This window comes from Bombina bombina, chromosome 9, assembly GCF_027579735.1.
Source record: "Bombina bombina isolate aBomBom1 chromosome 9, aBomBom1.pri, whole genome shotgun sequence".
NCBI lineage: Eukaryota > Metazoa > Chordata > Amphibia > Anura > Bombinatoridae > Bombina > Bombina bombina.
This window is the reverse complement of record NC_069507.1, coordinates 260,586,317-260,601,399: the sequence shown is the minus strand read 5'-3', so window position 1 is coordinate 260,601,399 and position 15,083 is coordinate 260,586,317.

Genomic DNA, 15,083 nt, shown 5'->3' with positions numbered 1-15,083 from the left:
ATCTATAGTCACATCAGGTACTTTACATTTTGCCACTAATGTAACCATACTACCTGAATCAAGTAATGCTTTACACATTCTATCATTTACAGTCACCAAACACATGTGAGAGACATCATTATTATCAGGAGGAATACAGTTAGACAGAAATGAGTGTGGCCCTGTATTATCACTTGTACTAGAATCCATCAGTTCATCTTTAAGGGCACAGTCTTTGGCAACATGACCAAACTCATTACACTTAAAACATTTAATACTATAATTAGATTTCCTTCCAGGTTGGTTATATTTAAATGTTCCTCTATCTCCCTGAGGAGTGTCCCTTGTATCTTGTAAATATAACTGCTGGTCTCTCACCCCCTTGCCCCTTGAACAGTCTTACCAGTTCTTGTAGAGTTCTGGCAAATAGGAGAGGAGGGTAAATCTGCTAAACTTCTCCTGCCGCAATATACCTTTCCACTAAAGCAATCAGTTGGTCTGCAGTTTGAAGGTCTCCCTGTCTGACCCATCGACGCAGGGAAGAAGGTAATTCTCGTTGAAAGTGATCCATCACCAATAACTCCACAATCTTATTAGTGGAGTTAACCTTTGGTTGCAGCCATTTCCTGGCAAGGTGAATGAGGTCAAACATCTGTGATCTTGCAGCTTTATAAGATGCATATCTCCAAGAGTGGAATCTTTGAGCACGTACTGCAGAAGTCACTCCTAGGCATCCCAGGATCTCATCCTTCAGCTTGGCATAGTCACTGGCTTGCTCCTGCTCTAGGTCAAAGTAGGCCTTTTGAGGTTCTCCACTTAAAAAAGGTGCAAGTATGCTCACCCGCTCATCTGCTGGCCATCCTTCTCTTTCCACTGTTCTCTCAAAGGCAGAAGATATGCCTCAACATTGTCAGCTGCAGACATCTTTTGAATATAGTGACTAGCTCTTATAAATTTAGAGCCTTGACAGCCACCAGCAGGATCAGAGTTCAGTCTCTCAGATATAGCTTGAATCTCTTGCCGCAAGGTGCATGTGGCGTTCTGCTGTTCCTCACAAACCTTCCTGAATGTTTCTGCTTGAAATGTGACCATCTGTTGCACCAGCACTTCAGTACTCTCTTTCTGTGTTTTTGCCATAATCATTAGCGTTCTCGGTTTGTGCCAACACCAACTGCTGCAGAGCTGCACTGTTTTCAGCAGCTTTTCTATTGGCCTCCAGTTGCACAGCGGTAGACTGAATCAGTGCTTTAATAACTTCCTCCATGTTGCTTGCAAATTATAAAACCCACAGACATAAAATGTGGTGGCCGCCTTCTCCACCATATGTAACAAGAATCTTTGGCAACCACTGTCTTCTAGGGTTTAAATGCAATAGAGGACAATCCAGTTAACGTTTTCAAAACTTTATTTTCTTCCAAAATAGCAGGTGACTTCAACAGCAGCATACAGTTTGTTCACAGGTAAGGCAAACGGACAAGCTTCTATGCACAAGCTTCCAAAACAGCAAATCTCTGTCTGCATTGTCTGCAGCAATACAAATGTCCTTTACAGAATGTAACAGCAAACAGAAATCCAGCAAAACGTTTAGTACATCATATTTTTCACAACACATCATATCAGGCCTCCTGCCTGGCTGTAATCTACTTAGCTAGAGAAATGCTTCCCTTTTAAACCCTAGGAGCAGTAATCACAAGCCACACCTGAGTTTAATTGTCTTCAACAGCTGTAAGGTATTCACAACTAAAAACACTAATCACTTCCCCGGGGTTTCTTAGCAAAATGGTAAAGTGAAATGTATTAAACTCTGTCTAATATATACCCCCTCTATCACCAAACCAGACTTTCTGTCACAAGATATAAAAGGATTCTGTTTTAATAGTAGCTATTTGTCTCCCACTCTCTTTGGATCTGCTCCCTGCTTAATAACTTGGTCTTGAAATAGTCTAATCTAATGTTATGTCCAGCGTCTACAACATTTCTTAGTTCAGAGCTAAACCTAAGTAGGCTCATATGCTAATTTCTAAGCCCTTGAAGGCCGCCTCTTATCTGTAAGCAATTTTTAGCTTTTCGCAGCTATAGGGCATTCGTTCATGTGTGCGATATAGATAATGGTGTGCTGATGTCCATGGAGTTACCTAGGAGTCAGCACTGATTGGCTAAAATGCAAGTCTGTCAAATTAACTGAAATAAGGGGGCAGTCTGCAGAGGCTTAGATACAAGTTAATCACAGAGGTAAAAAGTATATTAATATAGCTGTGTTGGTTATGCACAACTAAGGGATTGGTAATAAAGGGATTATTTATATTTTTAAACAATAAACATTCTGTAGTAAACTATCCCTTAAATTGTAGTACGTTTTAATTGTGGGAAGGAATTTGTGTCTATTATGTGATTTAGGGCTCTGAGCTCAAAACAATGTTATTTGTCATTATGATGAAGAATAAAAGGTTTTATATTTAAAGGGACATGAAACCCACATTTTTTCTTTCATGATTTAGAAAGAGAATGCAATTCTAAACATCTTTCTAATTTACTTCTATTATCTAATTTGTTTTATTCTCTTGATATTCTTTGCTGAAAAGCATATCTAGATATGGTCAGTAGCTGCTGATTGGTTGCTGCACATAGAAGCCTTGTGTGATTGGCTCACCATGTGCTTTGCTTTTTCTTCAACTAAGGATATCTAACAAATGAAGCAAAATAAATATTAGATGTAAATTGTAATGTTGTTTAAATTTGTATATCTGAATCATGAAAGAAAGATTTTGGGTTTAGTGGCCCTTTAAGTCATTAGAGTGCTGCTGCATTATCTATAACACCCCATAGTAGCATTCTGTTAAAATAAACAATTAGGCCTTGTTTCCATTGAGGTGATAATGTTTGGAAACTGGTAATAAAAACATTTATCTCCATTTAAGTCTATGGAGACGTTTTATTGTACCACCAGTTTCCTAACTTTACCACCTCAATTGAAACTAGGCCTAAGTAAGAAAAATAGACAAAATAAAAACTTTCAGCTTTCAGCAATAAACTCTGGAAAATGTAGGAAAATATGAATGAAATAAATACTGGTGCCTTTTAAATGTAGGGTTTTTAATATCAGGATACTTCTAGAATATGAAGTGCAAAGATAACAGAATGCAATGATTAGCTGTAATAACGACCTCATTACAATACTGAAAGTTTTTATTTTGTCTATTTTTCTACATATTTCTAAACATTTGGGGATTTTTCTTCTATTTGTTCTATGAATATATTATTCATTTTTGTTGCAGTGTAGTTTAGTAAAGAAAGAGTTAAGCGAAAATACTTCTGTGTCTAATAAAATCCTGATTATTCTCTCTAAATCATCTCTAAACTTGGATAATCTAAATTGTCTGTGATGCTGGCTTACAATTTCAGTAAAAATGCTCATTTGGGAAATACTGTGAGCTATGTGCTAGAACCATATAGTTATTCTATATTAGGTATTATATAGTTTATACAATCTTAGTTTAAGCCATTTATGTATAATAGGAATTTCATTCAGATAGATAGATATATAGTTAGTATTTGCAGTTAACAATGTTCAAGTAAATCCTCTACCCTTATGAATATAACAGATCTCTGATAGCTTTCAAAAGTGTTTGTTTTTATCATTATGTATACGTCAGAAAAATAAAGAATGTAAAATTCCCTCTGATTTATCAAGCTTAATTTCACCCTAAAGTGATGATAAATACTAAGGCCTCTATTTATCAAGGTCTGTCGGACCTGATCCGAAACTGCGGATCAGGTCCGCCAGACCTCGCTGAATATGGCGAGCAATACGCTCGCCGTATTCAGCATTGCACCAGTAGCTCACAAGAGCTGCTTGTGCAACGCCACCCCCTGCAGACTCGCGGCCAATGGGCCGCCAGCAGGGGGGTATCAATCAACCCGATCGTACTCGATCGGGTTGATTTCCGGAGATGTCTGTCCGCCTGCTCAGAGCAGACGGACTGGTTATGAAGCAGCGGTCTTTGTGACCGCTGCTTTATAACTGCTGTTTCTGGCGAGCCTGCATCAAGCTCCATTCAGAGCTTGATAAATATGCCCCTAAGGTTCTAAATCACTGTAGTTAGAATGGTACAGCTATGCTAATGTAATCTGCAATATAAATTTATTAAATTATATCGTTGCTTTTTCTAATAAAAGTGACTTTATTTTGAGTCAAGACAAAACTATTGAGTCTCCGCCCCCTTTTATTGTCAAGTCTTTAATTCAGTGATGTGTAGAGCGGATGGGACTGCTCACTTGAACCAAAGTCCACTCAAATTAAAAAAAGAGAGAGAAAATGATCTCAATCTTTAAGGCAAGCAATCAATTCAATCAATTCCTATTATCTCCATATCTGCTGCCTCTGGATATAGAGGAAAATGTAACTCTTCATCGTCTACATGAAACTCGCCCGGTTTTTGTGTAATAAGTGTGCTTGTCCTAAAGTTGCCAGAAAGCATGTTCTTTAACCTGCTAATGCTGCAAATCAAACAGCTGGTTTAGGCAGTTTTCAACACTTTGAAGGTTACAGATTATGCTTTTTGGTCACTCTGAGTGTGGAATAGAACACAATTTTTACACTAAATTGATCTTTTACTTCTAATATTACAACCGCACTGTAACAAACTTGTTCTATATTAATAACTCATTTGTTACAGTGTAGCTGCAATATTAAAAGTAAAACACAATCAGTACAGTGTGGAGTTATAGTGGCTATAAAATAGAATATTAAAAATCTGTCAATTCCAAAAAACACTTTTTTTAAATTGTGCAAAGCGGAAAAAATGCACTTTTGTAAAATGTAAAAGCTGCAAGCTATATATTCTATGGACTAATAATATCCTGTGAACAAAATCTTCTTCATAAAAAGAATGCTAATACGTATAATAGTATTTAAGAGTATACGTTACTACATACATATAATAAACTTCATACATGTGTATAGTATACCCACAATCCTCCAGTTCCTATAGGTTTATTATTAAAGTGTTTTTGTTCTTTATTAACAATACTGATTACATAGCATATAAATATATAAGCATTTCATGGGAGTTTCATGGGCGTTCCATGGGAGTAACCTGTAACTTTATGAGGAAATACCGTCAGGAGTTCCTCATGTAAAAAGGACTATCACTGGACACACAGATTGTAAAAACAAGTAAGTCCATTTCTCATGGGTCTGACTAACCATTTGACGTTGGTACCTATGTCACTGATAGCTGCCTATAACCTGTATTGTATGCCCCAGTACAGAATTATACAATTACATAAAGAGTTATGTATCGCCTTATTGTCCTGTACAGCTAAAGAGAGTCATTTAGACTTACAGAGGGTAATACGGTGCTATAATGTGGCATATGGTTGCACATAATGTATAACAGCAGGGCACAGATTATATATTGTCATGCACATCTCAAACCACAGTGTCAAAAAGGCTAATAAATCTGTCTCCTACATGTCCCCATACTATATCTGACTTTCATACAAAACCATGTTTGCCTTAAATCATACAAGAGCTGTCAGTACATTCTATGACAAATGACTTGAGGTCTGGTTCCCTAGCTTACCAACATTAAATCTAAAATAAAATTAAGTAAATATCTTCCTTTGCTTTCCCCAGACTCTGAAATCTGTGACAAGTTTATGTTTACCATCTATAAAACCTAATATACGGCTAGATTACAAGTGTTGCTGTACGGCTTTTAACGCTGAAAAAATGGTAATTCCCGCATAATGGCCAGGAACGCATATTACAAGTCTTTCGGTATAGCTATACCGCAAGCATTTTAGCCTGTAACACAACGTCCATTCCGCACTCAAAAAATTACGTTTTTGTGGGGGATTTTCATAGCGCCGGTATTACAGGTTGTGCGGTCAGCCTAAAATGCTTCCATTACAGCCTGTACCGACACGATCCATACCGCCATCTGAGACCAAAAGTTAAGGATTTTGCGAAACAAAAAGGTTTCACAAAACTCATAACTAAAATGGTACAAAGTGCATTAACACCAATAAACTACCCATTAACCGCTAAACCGCCACCCTCCTGCATCGCAAACACTATTTAAAACAAATTAATTTAAAAGTTTCATATTACTATTATTATTAATTTTTGTATGCAACACATCTCAGACAATAATTAGGTTTTTTAACTATACTTCCTTCTCTAATGTTATGAGATATACATACATAATTTAAAAGTTTCATATTACTATTATTATTAATTTTTGTATGCAACACATCTCAGACAATAATTAGGTTTTTTAACTATACTTCCTTCTCTAATGTTATGAGATATACATACTCAATAGAATTGTTATGGAGAAGGTATGTAGATTACCAAATAACTAAAAAAAAACCTCACTCACAGCCTTTTCCTGTTTTCTTTTCCTTTTTTAGGTCTAATATATGTATGTAATACCTGATATCTTCAGAATCGATTAGAATTTTCTACATCATGTTTTTTATTTCTATATTGTTTTTTATGAATGCCGTTTGCACATTCCACCTTAACCCGGGTGGGGGGGCGTGACTGACAGGTGTCTGTTTTCTGGACGCTGGTTGGCTGCAGCTCCCTTCTTAAGGTGAGGTGGAGTATGCTAGGGTCATATCCTATGATTAAGCACCAGTAACAGCGCGAAATGCATCAGGATCATTTCTATTCTGGATCCTTGTCCTTCTGTGGCATCTTACATGTATTTTAATCAATAGAGCAACTTACAATTTTTTCTTACCCCTGAGTGCACCGGATTCTCTTTCGGCTAGATTTAGAGTTTGGCGGTAGCCGTCAAAACCAGCGTTAGAGGCTCCTAACGCTGGTTTTGGGCTACCGCTGGTATTTAGAGTCAGTCAGGAAAGGGTCTAACGCTCACTTTGCAGCCGCGACTTTTCCATACCACAGATCCCCTACGCAATTGCGTATCCTATCTTTTCAATGGGATCTTTCTAACGCTGGTATTTAGAGTCTTGGCTGAAATCTAACGACAAAACTCCAGCCGCAGAAAAAAGTCAGTAGTTAAGAGCTTTCTGGGCTAACGCCGGTTTATAAAGCTCTTAACTACTGTGCTCTAAAGTACACTAACACCCATAAACTACCTATGTACCCCTAAACCAAGGTACCACCACATCGCTGCCACTCTATTAAAATGTTTTAACCCCTAATCTGCCGACAGCACACCGCCGCCACCTACGTTATCCCTATGTACCCCTAATCTGCTGCCCCTAATGCCGCCGACCCCTATATTATATTTATTAACCCCTAATCTGCCGCCCCCAACATTGCCTCCACCTACCTACAATAATTAACCCCTAATCTGCCGACCGGATCTCACCGCTACTCTAATAAATGTATTTACCCCTAAAGCTAAGTCTAACCCTAACACTAACACCCCCCTAATTTAATATAATTTAAGTCTAACAAAATTAATTAACTCTTATAAAAATAAATTATTCCTATTTAAATCTAAATACTTACCTGTAAAATAAACCCTAATATAGCTACAATATAAATTATAATTATATTGTAGCTATTTTAGGATTAATATTTATTTTACAGGTAACTTTGTAATTATATTAACTAGGTACAATAGCTATTAAATAGTTAATAACTATTTAATAGCTACCTAGTTAAAATAATTACAAAATTACCTGTAAAATAAATCCTAACCTAAGTTACAATTAAATCTAACACTACACTATCAATAAATAAATTAAATAAACTACCTACAATTATCTACAATTAAACCTAACACTACACTATCAATAAATTAATTAAATACAATACCTACAATTAAATACAATTAAATAAACTAACTAAAGTACAAAAAATAAAAAAGAACTAAGTTACAAAAAATAACAAAATATTTACAAACATTAGAAAAGTATTACAACAATTTTAAACTAATTACACCTACTCTAAGCCCCCTAATAAAATAACAAAGCCCCCCAAAATAAAAAAATGCCCTACCCTATTCTAAAATACAAATTGAAAAGCTCTTTTACCTTACCAGCCCTTAAAAGGGCCATTTGCGGGGCATGCCCCAAAGAATTCAGCTCTTTTGCCTGAAAAAAAAACATACAATACCCCTCCCCCCCAACATTACAACCCACCACCCACATACCCCTAATCTAACCCAAACCCCCCTTAAATAAACCTAACACTAAGCCCCTGAAGATCGTCCTACCTTATCTTCACCACACCGGGTATCACACCGATCCATCCTGGCTCCGATGTCTTGATCCAAGCCCAAGCGGGGGGCTGAAGACATCCATCCTCCAGCTGAAGTCTTGATCCAAGCGGGCAGAAGAGGACATCCGGACCGGCAAACATCTGCATCCAAGCCGCATCTTCTACGTTCTTCCATCCGATGACGACCGGCTGATCTTCAAGACCTCCACCGCGGATCCATCCTCTTCTTCCGACGACTAGACGACGAATGAAGGTTCCTTTAAGGGACGTCATCCAAGATGGCGTCCCTCGAATTCCGATTGGCTGATAGGATTCTATCAGCCAATCGGAATTAAGGTAGGAAAATTCTGATTGGCTGATGGAATCAGCCAATCAGATTCAAGTTCAATCCGATTGGCTGATCCAATCAGCCAATCAGATTGAGCTCGCATTCTATTGGCTGTTCCGATCAGTCCGTAAGCACCGCTGGTATCAAGAGTTGAAGTGGCGGTAAATATGCTCTACACTCCCTTTTTTGGAGCCTAACGCAGCCCTTCTGTGAACTCTAAATACCAGTGGTATTTAAAAGGTGCGGGAGAAAAAAAGCATGCATAGCTAACGCACCCCTTTGGCCGCAGAACTCTAAATCTAGCCGTTTGTTTTTTGTGATATCCCCCGGTGGATTGGCTCCTTCCGTCCATCCGGTACACCGCACTGCTGTTTGGGGATTGTAGTCTCACACTCTGGCTTCTCTCCAAGCCGTGTCATCACCAGTCACGGCAATACCTCAAGTGACGTTAAAATGTATTAACTCCTAATCTGCCGCCCACCCACATTGTGACTATTAAATATACCTGATAACCCCTAATTCCATCATTACCCCTACCCCGCATGCCTGATGTCTTGGGGTCACACTTGACTCAGACCTTTCCTTCACTCCTCACATTCAGTCCTTGGCTAAAGCCTGCACCTTCCACCTTAAAAACATCTCTAAAATTAGACATTTCCTTACACAAGACACAACTAAGATCTTAATCCACTCTCTCATCCTTTCCCATCTCGACTACTGCAACTCCGTCCTCTCTGGTCTACCTAGCTCCTTTACAATCCATTATGAATGCCTCTGTCAGGCTCATCTTCCTTACACTTTGCTCTTCATCTGCTGCACCTCTCTGCCAATCCCTTCACTGGCTTCCTCTTGCCTCCAGGATTAAATACAAAATTCTCACACTGACATATAAAGCCCTCAACTGCACTGCCCCCCCTACATTTCAGACCTTATCTCCAGATACTTTCCCTCCCGTCCCCTTCACTCTACTCATGAGCTCCTAATCTCCTTCTCTCTTGTTACTTCCTCAGATTCCCGTTTACAGGACTTCTCCAGACTGGCCCCCATCTTTTGGGACTTCCTGCCTCGCTCCACAAGACTCTCCCCTAGTTTTAACAGCTTCAAGCACTCCCTTATGACTCTACTATTCTGGGATGCATACAACCAACACTAACCTTTCCTAACTTCATTGCTTTTCCCTTGAACGCCTTAGAATGTAAGCCTATGGGCCCAGCTGTTTGTAGATCACCTTCATAAGAGCCGACTACAACAGTGCAACTCTCGCAGGGCCCTCTACCCATTTGATACCTATAAATGTTATCCTGTATACCAACTATGTTTATAGCGCTGCGGGATCAGTTGGTGCTCTACAAATACCTGCTAATAATAATAATAATAATAATATCGCCGCCTGGATGAAGACTTCTCACCGTCTAGATGAAGATGGATGTCTGGACTTCAGAAATTGTGAGTAGATATTCTGGGGTCAGTGTTAAGGTTTTTTTTATATATTTTTTTTGGGGTGTTATTTTTTAATTTTTTTTAAGATTAGGGCTTTGGGCTTTTGTAAAAGAGCAGAATACCTTTTTAAGGGCAGTGAAAAAGAGCTGACTGCCCTTTTAAGGGCAATGCCCATACAAATGTCCCTTTAAGGGCAATGGGTGACTTAGTATTTATTTAGAGTTAGGATTTTTTATTTGGGGGGGTGGGTTTTATTGTTGGGGGGACTTTGTATTTTTTTACAGGTAAAAAAGCTGTTTAACTTAGGGCAATGTCCTACAAAAGGCCCTTTTAAGGGATATTGGTAGTTTATTGTAGGCTAGGGGGTGTTTTTATTTTGGGGGGCTTTTTTATTTTTATAGGGCTATAAGATTAGGTTTAATTGTTTTTATTTTTGATAATTTTGTTTATTATTTTTGTAATCTTAGTGTTTTTTATTTTTTCGTAATTTAGTGTTTATTATTTTTTGTAATATTCGATTTTTTTATTTTTTTCGTAGTGTTTTTTTTAATTTGTAATTTCTATTTTTTAATTGGCAATCTTTTTTTATTTTATTAGAATAGTAATGTGAGGTTAATTTATTGTTTAATGTTAGGTTTATTTTTATTTCACAGGTAAGTTTTTATTTATTTTAAGATAGTTATATTGTAATTTTAATTTAAAGTTAGGGGGGTGTTAGGTTTAGGGGTTAATAGTTTAATTTAGTGTTTTACGATGTAAGGGGCCGGCGGTTTAGGTATTAATAGGTTTATTTAGTGGCGGCGATGCGGGAGGCTGGAGGTTTAGGGGTTAATAACTTTATTATAGTGGTGGCGATGTGGGTGGGTGGCAGATTAGGGGTTCTTAGGTTTATTTAAAAGTCGCAATGTTGGTGGGCAGCAGATTAGGGGTTACTAAGTTTTAAATAGTACAAACAAAATAAAGGAAAATACAGTGCTGTCACCTTCTTATACACAGATCAACACAGCAGAGCACAAAGTATATGCACGTTGTTAAAATATAACAAGTTAAACTGTAAAAATAAAAAAGTACTTATGGAACAAGGACTTAAAGATATAAGTGTCCTTTCTGGTCCGTCGATCCCACCAGAGGTTTTGTTTTTTTCCAAAATCAAATATATCCAAATCTAATGGACCTGGGAGAGGATAAAATGGTCCGCGTGACCTTCCTGAGCTTGCCCCCTGCAGAGATGTTTTTCCGGAAACGCACCAATTGGGTCACTGTATGGGAGATATAAAGGAACAGGCGCAAGCATGACTCAAGTTTATAAAAATCAATTTATTTAGCCCATTTAAAAGTATTGTACTTACAAGATAAAAGAATAAAAAATGCTCATATCACACACGTTGTCTCAGTCTCTGTATCGGTTGCCGTTCATTGTAACCTCACAGTCCGTAAATACAGATTACTGGTGGGTATATGATGAATCATGTGTCACTTTGTCAGAGAGCCCCCTTGTCCAGTAAATTGTTACCCGGCAATTCGTCCGTTCAGGAGTCAAGACAAAGTCAATAAATCAGTGTAAAAGTAAGGTACTTCATACCATACAAGCAGTCCCTTGGCATCTATTTTCCTGCACGATCAAGTGCAACGCTGGAAGTACGGAAGCCTCCTTGGGACAGAAAAAACTCTACACATTTTGTTTCGCTCCGGCGAAACTTCTTCAAGAGTAAATTGCCTTCCCTGGTTATGGATATATATGCGTATGTATGTTGATAAGGGTTACACAGGAAGAAAAGATGCTATACTAAAAAGGTTTGGATGTCAATATCTACATTTAAACCCTTAGGTTGCATACAGTCTAATTCCCTTATCCAAAATGTTTCCCTTTGTCTCAAGTTAAGCAGTCTATTGGTGTCCCATATATTAAATACCGGGAACATAAATTGGAAATTCTCAAAGCTGAAATAGATTCTAACATAGAAAAAGTACAGCAGTTTCAAAATGTAGAGACATGGAAAGATCTTAATACAAACATCCACAAGAGCTAAAAGCCACAAAAACTAACACTTAGATTACGAGTTGTGCGTTAGGGTTAAAAAGCAGCGTTAAGAGGTCCCAACGCTGCTTTTTAACGCCCGCTGGTATTACGAGTCTTGAAATGACTGGCTCACCACTCACTTTTTTGGCCAGACTCGGAAATACCGCAAATCCACTTACGTCAATTGCGTATCCTATATTTTCAATAGGACTTGAATAGCGCCGGTATTACGAGTCTGACCAAAATTGAGCGGTAGACCCTCTCCTGTCAAGACTGGTACTGCATTTTAAAGTCAGTAGTTAAGAGTTTCACACTACAACGCTGTAGCATAAAACTCTTAACTAAAGTGCTAAAAAGTACACTAACACCCATAAACTACCTATTAACCTCTAAACCCGAGGCCCCCCCCCGCATCACAAACACTAAAAAAAAATAATTAACCCCTAATCTGCTGAACCGGACATCGCCGCCACTATAATAAAAATATTAACGCCTAAACCACCGCACGCTCGCCTCGCAAACATTAGTTAATTATTATTAACCCCTAATCTGCCATCCCTAATATTGCCGACACCTACCAACATTTATTAACCCCTAATCTGCTGCCCACAACATTGCCACCACTATATTAAATGTATTAACCCCTAAACCTAAGTCTAACCCTAACCCTAACATCCCCTAACTTAAATATAATTACAATAAATCTAAATAAAATTACTACAATTACCTAAATATTTCCTATTTAAAAATAAATACTTACCTATAAAATAAACCCTAAATTAGCTACAATACAATTAATAGTTACATTGTAGCTATCTTAGGGTTTATTTTTATTTTAAAGGCAACTTTGTATTTATTTTAACTAGGTAGAATAGTTATTAAATAGTTATTAAGGTAGGAAAAATCCTATTGGCTGATGCAATCCAATCAGTCAATAGGATTGAGCTTGCATTCTATTGGCTGATTGGAACAGCCAATAGAATGAGAGATCAATCCTTATGACTGATTGCATCAGCCAATAGGATTATTCCTACCTTAATTCCGATTGTCTGATAGGATTCTATCAGCCAATTGGAATTGAAGGGACACCATCTTGGATGACGTCACTTAAAGGAACCTTCATTCTTCAGTCGCCGCCAGATGGAAGAGGATGCTCCGCGTCGGATGTCTTCAAGATGGACCCGCTCCGAATGGAAGAAGATAGAAGATGCCGTCTGGATGAAGACTTCTGCCGGTCTGGATGTCCTCTTTTGTCTGTCTTCAACCAGCCGGGCATAAGTGGACCTCCAGAGGGGCAGAAGTCTTCATCCGATCCGGCCAGAAGAGGACATCCAGACGCAATCAGCAAATAAAATTGAGCTCGCATTCTATTGGCTGATTGGAACAGCCAATAGAATGCGAGATCAATCCTATTGGCTGAGTATTTAGTTTTAAATAGGAATAATTTAGTTAATTAAAGTAAATTTATTTAGATGTATTTAAATTATATTTAAGTTAGGGGGGTGTTAGGGTTAGGGTTAGACTTAGGTTTAGGGGTTAATAAATTTAATATAGTTGCGGCGACATTGGGGGGGCAGATTAGGGGTTAATAAATAAAATGTAGGGTTCAGCGATGTCGGGGGCATCAGATTAGGGGTTCATAAGTATAATGTAGGTGGCGGCGGTGTCCGGACCGGCAGATTAGGGGTTAATAATATAATATAGGTGGCGACGATGTTGGGGGCGGCAGATTAGGGGTTAATAAGTGTAATATTAGGGGTGTTTAGACTCGGGGTTCATGTTATGGTGTTAGGTGTAGACATAACTTTTATTTCCCCAGAGGAAACAATGGGGCTGCGTTAGGAGCTGAACGCTGCTTTTTTGCAGGTGTTAGTTGTTTTTTCAGCCAGCTCAGCCCATTGTTTCTTATAGGGAAATCGTGCACGAGCACGTTTAGCCAGCTTACCGCCGATTTAAGCAACACTGGTATTGAGGTGAGATGTGGAGCTAAATTTTGCTCAACGCTCACTTTTCTGAGGCTAACGTCGGCTTGCAGAAAACTCGTAATACCAGCGTTGTCTTAAGTGTGCGGTGAGAAAAAAAGGCTTGTTAGCACCGCACACCATTACAGACAAAAACTCGTAATCTAGCCGTGTGATAGCTACAATGTAACTATTAGTTATATTGTAGCTATCTTAGGGTTTATTTTATAGGTAAGTATTTAGTTTTAAATAGGAATTATTTAGGTAATTGTAGTAATTTTATTTAGATTTATTGTAATGATATTTAAGTTAGGGGGGTTAGGGTTAGATTTAGGATTAGGGGTTAATAACTTTATTATAGTGGTGGCGACATTGTGGGCGGCAGATTAGGGATTAATAAGTGTAGGTAGGTTGTGGCGACATTGGGGGTGGCAGATTAGGGGTTAATAAATATAATGTAGGGTTTGGAGATGTTGGGGGCGGCAGATTAGGGGTTCATAAGTATAATGTAGGTTGCAGCTGTGTCCGGAGCTGCAGATTAGGGGTTAATAATATTATGCAGGTGTCGGCGATGTCGGGGGCGGCAGATTAGGGGTTAATAAGTGTAAGATTAGGGGTGTTTAGACTCAGGGTTCATGTTAGGGTGTTAGGTGTAGACATAAAAAGTATTTCCCCATAGGAATCAATGGGGCTGCGTTAGGAGCTTTACGCTGCTTTTTTGCAGGTGTTAGGTTTTTTTTCAGCCGGCTCTGCCCCATTGATTCCCATGGGGAAATTGTGCACGAGCACGTTTTACCAGTTCACCGCTAACGTAAGCAGCGCTGGTATTGAGGTGAGATGTGGAGCTAAGTTTTGCTCTTCGCTCACTTTTTTGCGGTTAACGCCGGGTTTATAAAAACCCGTAATACCAGCGCTGTCTGTAAGTGAGCGGTGAGCTTAAACTGCTCGTTAGCACCGCACCCCTCCTAACACAAAACTCATAATCTAGGTGTAAGAAATTACATAGGAATTTAGAAGAATATAAAAAGATCAAGTATCCTATATAATAAATGGCCAAGTATGTTTGTCAGATGCAGTCATGCGCAGTAGAGACTGCACGTGACAAACATACCTGGCCGTTTGGATCCTGACACTCAACACTCAGCACAG